Raw genomic sequence first — 6116 nt, 5'->3', positions numbered from 1 at the left:
GGACTCAGCACTTGCCTCTGGGAAATCCTTCGAGCCACTATTTCTCAGCCTTGCTTGTTAAGTAGAAAGAACTGCTTTAGGGGCCTCTTCAAACTCCAGACCTCTACACCGAACCTCACATGAATTAAACAGGAGGACTCTTTGGTCTAAATCTAGCCTGGGCGTCATCCTCAACGGCCTGGTTGAAGTGATGGGGGAACAACTAGGAGGGCCATTTGTGACCTCAGGCAGTGCATAGTCAGAACATGTACCCCGGAGGCTAGGCATACAGGGAAACCCCCTGTGCCCTTTTAAAGAGAAGTCGGCCTTTATTTGCATGTTTCTCAAATTAAGCTGGCTGACTTGGTTGCTTTGAGGGGATTAGCCAAAGAGACCAAATCCAATGTCCTCTTCTGATTCCTCTGTCTTCCTTGGCTGCGTGTGCAGGGGCTGTGTAAGCTGCAGGGGCAGCCACGGTGGCGGCAGCCACAGGGGTAACAACCACAAATGAAGATGGATCAGCCCAGAAGGCCTTGACCTTCTCAGCAACTGGGAAGGTTTAGTCAGTCTCCGCAGACAAAGTCGGGACTCGCATGCATCCACCGATGGTAGAGTGTGGCACTGAGGCAACAGTGAGTGAGGTAACCAATCTGTAGACAAACACCGGCAACATTTCAGACACCCTCTAGGAAGGGGGAGGGGAGTCGGGTAGGGAGGTAGGGGTTGATGGGGGGAGGATAAAGGTGGGGTACAGAGTTGGTTCTGTGATGTCCAGCACTTCTGGGTTATAAATGCTACCATTGCCAAACACCTGCTGGATGACCACACCCCAAAAGAAGGAAGAGATACTCAGGAGGTTCAGCAGTGTGGCTTCACTAGCTCCAACGCTGTCTCCAGTTTTTATCAGTTGCACACCGCTCAGAATTTCAGGGGTACCGCCTGAGAGTTTAGTGGTGATGCCTAAAGCCTGGAAGAAAGAGGTCTTCCCATCCCCAGACCAATGTTCTGAGCAGGAACAGTGACCTCTCAGGGGCCAATAGCACCAGGACAGGTGGCAGCTGGCACCTTATTGGCCAGCAGCATGTCCCTAACCCCAGGGAGGGCCTCCTTGGTGAACACAAAGCCCACATTGGCCCTGATGTGAGGCAGCCACTTCTGTAGAGCTGGGTTCTTTCCCAGGTGGCCCCGAATGGTTTTGGGCATGATGATGTTCTTGTCCATCAGCACCATAGCCTTCCCTCCTAGGGACATGTGCGTCTGCTGTATCTGCTCGGAGCCCACATTGTCTGCTCTCACAGTGAAGCATTTTGGGTAATCATCCAACAGTTACATGACCTTAAGGAAGTAGTTGGACTTTCAGGTCACCCTGTCTTTCCTGGGCATCAGGGCAGTACATCAAGGATTGACACATGGGGTTTAAAGATGATGTCACTCTGAGGATGCCTAGCAAGAGAAGCAGAAACCCTTATTTTTAAACCTGATCTTCCAATCAAGACATTATACTTTTTTCAAAAAACTCATTAGGTCTAGTATATATTTAAGTTTTTACATATTTATATATAACAAACATATTATTATTTAAAATATATTTTATATATTTAAGTTTTTCTAAAACTCATTAAGTCTAGTACATATTTATTGCACTTTTAACTAACCTTTTTAGCTTAATAACGTAATACTTAAGGATGGCTGTGAGCTGCTTGGCTTAGACGCACTCGAAAAGCAATTTCAATATGAGCTGAGTCCACCCTAGTTTTTGACACATCTGTTGTGTCCTGTTTATTCCCCTACCAGCTGCCACCAACACATATATTCAGGACTGCAATCAAGAGAGTACCCACTGGATTCCAAAATGTGAGATGAAACGAGAAGAAATGAGAGGAGGAGGGGACAGAGGAGCTGAGACCCTAAGTACCTCCCAAGAGTAATCTTTTATTAATCCTGTAGTGCCCGTTGATATGTTAATTAAGACAGAAGAATCTTAGACTGGCAGTGGAGGAGATCCTACAGATAAGACTTTTTAGAAATCAGTATTCCACAAGAGAAGCAGACAAAATACTTTCCGAAAGAATTAGCATCCTACAAAATCCTGCTGCAGAGCTCTGCTAGACGGTTTGATTTCCCTGAAGTACAGCACAGGTGGCTGGAGCAGTGAGGACCAGGTCAGACCACCGCTCACCAAAACAGCCTGTACGCCTCCTACAGCTTCTGCTACGTTCACTTGGCCTATTGCCGAACAGTAAGGCCTTTTCTGTTGTTGTTTCCTTTTGATTTTCTTTCTTGAGATAGGATCTTTCTGTGTAGCTCTTTTTTTTTTTTTTTTTTTTTTTTTTTTTGCCTGGAACCCACATTGTAGAACAGGCTCGCCTCCAACTTGCAGCAATCCTCCTGCCTCTGCCTTAGGGTTGTGGGATTGCAGGCACATACTACCAACTATCAAGTAAGAACATCTAACTCCAAAATGGAAGGTCCATTGCTCCTATTGTCTATATTAAAAGGTTCCAAAATTTCAACTGAGTCTGGGCCATTTACAGATGAGATGTTTTGCATACTAAGATGGGTTCCTGATTGTCACTGGAAGCTGATTAAGCTGTGACTTTCTTCAGAAGAGGTAGAAGTGATACAGATTACTGGAGAATTGGTTGAAACAAACCAGTAAACAACTTGGAAAGGCACACACGCAGATTCCTCTGCAATGAGTTGGAGGTCTCTGCCTAGGCTGAAGCAAGCTTTAAGGCACAAACAAGGCAAGTGGACCCTTGCTTATTCTTGCCACAGGTATATTCTTTTCACTACAAGTTGATTTCTTCCAGGCTTAACTGGATAGGTATGTTCAAACAAGAGTGGTGAAGGAAGGTAAAAACTACAAGCTGGGTATGAAAGTGCACACCTTTAATCCCAGCACTTGGGAGGCAGAGGGAAGGAGACCTCTGTGAGGTTGAAGCAAGCCTGGTTTACATAGAGAGTTCCAGGACACACACACACACACACACACAGAGAGAGAGAGAGAGAGAGAGAGAGAGAGAGAGAGAGAGAGAGAGAGAGAGAGAGAGAGAGAGAAGAGAGAGAGAGGGCACTACAGAGTGAGACCCTGGCTTCAACCAACCAACCAACCAAACAACTAACTGATTTCATCCAGGTGCAATCTTATACTTTGATCTTACCCCAATAATCTGCAGCTTTATGAAAGTGATGCATGAAAGAGTGGACATATACTGAGTCAGTTACTCGTCTCTAGTGATGTAATGATGTAACGATTCCATTTTAGCAAAATAGAGCCAGGGCAAGCAAAATCAATTGAGTACTATGTTAAAGTGAGAATAAAACTGTTAGATGGATACAGTGCTATTGCTAGCTAAGTTACAAGGGAGGCAGAAGTGAGTTACTAACTTGGCATTTAAAAACTCATTTGGGGCTGGAGACTTAGCTGGGGCATGGGGCCATTAAGAGCACCTGTGGCTCTGGCACAAAACCTGGGTTAGATTCCCAGCACCCATGTGGTGGCTCACAACAACCATCCATAACTCTCATTCCAAAGGATCTGACCCCTGCAGGCACCAAGATCATGGTGCACATACATACATGCAGGCAAAACCCACATAAAACATGAGCAAATCAATTTAAAAAATAACCTCATTTATAAAACATATAGCTTTATACTAAGAGGCAGTGTCCTGTCAATTAGTCATGACTGCATAGGTTCAAATCCTAAGCTTGCTATCTCTTGCTGTGTGAGCACAGGCTACTTAGTGACTCTATAGCTGCTTTGAACATAGGGACAGTGATGGTCTACTGCAAAGGACTGTCTGAAGACTGGGTTATCATTTTAAATGACTTTATCCATCCATAAAACTTAGATTGGATCCTTCTACATATACATTAGTGTCATTGAGCTATTTGCTGTCACTGTTTTTATTTCATAAAACAGAGGAAACAGGTCAAATGTTAAGACATTATTATGGTGTCAGATTTGGAGGCATTTCAACAATTCAAGATAAGTCTAACTGCAGTTCCCTGCTTGAGTGGAAATTCCCAATCATGCTTTCTTAACACCTGAAAGCACTCAGAAGTCTTGTTTCCCATGAGTCATTTTCTGTTCTCTATGTCATTTTTTTTTTTATTTCCTCCATATTTAGGTATCAAAGACACCTCAAGCTTTTCAAGAGAAGGAAGTGTGGCTTTTGGCTCTATGATCTTTTTAACACCTAGCTAGCTGGGTAGATCTGGATGAATGAGTGAGCACGCTCAAAGCCAATTAGTATATGGAGAGACAAGTCGGAAGCACCATGGTGTTCTAATTAGCTGATAAGGCTGGGAGCCTATGAAGAACAATTAAAATTACTTAGCAGAGTAAGACACCTGCCTAAACCTCAAACACAAGAACCTACTTGATGAATGCACTTTTCAACACATCTTCGTTTAGCCTCAGGACAACCTATCTGCTTAAGTTTCCCTCGGGTTCCTAGGCTGTTTATCAATCTGCACATCTGTTTTGATTTTGTTTTTTTGGTTTTTGTTTTGTTTTTGAGACAGGGCTTCCCTGGCTATCCTGAAATTCACTTTGTAGACCAGGATGGCCTCGAACTCACAGAGATCCACCTGCCTCTGCCTCCCCGAGCACTGGGATTAAAGGCATGCTCCACCATTTCCCAGCTATACCATATCCTTAGATTCCTCAAAATCATCCTCTTGCTCAAAGCAAATGAACTTCTCATATATAGAAAAAGGTCTTCTAATAAATATCAAAAATGCTTCCCAGAAACCCAATTAGATTCTTCTGTGAACTAGCTCAACATAACTGCATCCCCCGACTCTGAAAAATCTTATGACTTAAAACAAGATAGCCATCCAGGCTAGGACACACAGAAAGACCTTGGGGAGCCGCCTTCATAGATTTCTTGACGGTGTAAGGTTGGGCTCTGGTGGATAGTTCCTGTGCAGAGTCCTGTTACCTGGGGTCAAATCTCATCCATGGTAGTGATAAAGCAGCCTCGGCTGGCTTGTCACCATATGCCAGGATGTAGTAGTGTCCTGTGGCTGTCTGCAGGAAGTTCACCTGTGGCTCCTGATGGAGCACCTATGTGCCTCTTTAGGTGGTTTGGATGTGAGAGAGAGCGCTAGTAAGAGATTAAGCATGTCCAGAGGTAGGAAAGAGAGGCTGCCAGCACCTTAAAGGCAGCACCTGCAAACTGCCTATAGCCACTAACTATGTCACCAGCTCTTTGTTTTTAAATTGTGGTATGCTGTAATCTAAATGCTTGAGCTCTCGCTGTGATTTTTTTTTTAATCACTATACAACAAGATTAAATTAAAATAATATAATCTGCTGGGCATGGTTGTGCAAGCTTTAAATCCCAGCATTTGGGAGACAGAGCAGGCAGATCTCTATGAGGTCAGGCCAGCTACATAGTGAGCACCTATCTCAACAAAAACAGCAATAATAATAATTTAGAAAAAAAGATTATGGATTCAAATTATTTGAAAGATTATTATGAACCAAAACACATTTTTTAAAAGGTGGTGTTAAGAGCCGGGCATGGTGGAGCATGCCTGTAATCTCAGCACTTGGGGAGACAGAGGCAGGAAAATCTCTGTGACTTCAAGACTAGCCTGATCTACAAAGCAAGTCTAGGACAGTCAAAACTACACAGAGGAACCTTGTTTCGAAAAAGAAAAACAAAAACAAAGATGCTGCTGGGTGCTGGAAATTAAACCCGGAGTCTTCTACACCCTAGACTCACTCTAGACATTTCAGTTACCACACTTCATCTAAACACCACAGTTTCCTGACTCTTCAGATTTTCAGGGATGCTCACCCAGAATGTCTACAGCCACTGTTGTCACCTCATTTCTTCTTAAACAGGAGTTTTACTATATAGCTCAGGCTGGCTTTAAATTTTCAGTTCTCCTGCCTCAGCTTTCCAATCCCGAGGGTTACAGGTTTAGAGCACAAAGCACAACTGGGTTTGTGTATCGTTAAATTATTTTTTTTTTTATTTTTATGTGTACTGGTGTTTTGCCTGCATGTATGTCTCTGGGTGTCAGATCTTGGAGTTACAGACAGTTGTGAGCTACCATGTGGGTGCTGGGATTTGAACCCAGGTCCTCTTGATGACAGTCAGTACTCTTAAGCACTG

At 43.7% G+C, this 6116-nt stretch overlaps 1 pseudogene; it reads right to left on the bottom strand.

The window, feature by feature from the left end:
- Positions 1–360: 360 nt before the first annotated feature.
- LOC127204254 (60S acidic ribosomal protein P0-like) lies at positions 361–1362 on the bottom strand (annotated as a pseudogene).
- Between the last annotated feature and the right edge of the window lie 4754 nt (positions 1363–6116).

Source organism: Acomys russatus, chromosome 20 (genome assembly GCF_903995435.1).
Source record: "Acomys russatus chromosome 20, mAcoRus1.1, whole genome shotgun sequence".
Lineage (NCBI taxonomy): Eukaryota > Metazoa > Chordata > Mammalia > Rodentia > Muridae > Acomys > Acomys russatus.
Note: the sequence above shows the minus strand (reverse complement) of the source record. Positions and strands in the feature narration are given on the sequence as shown.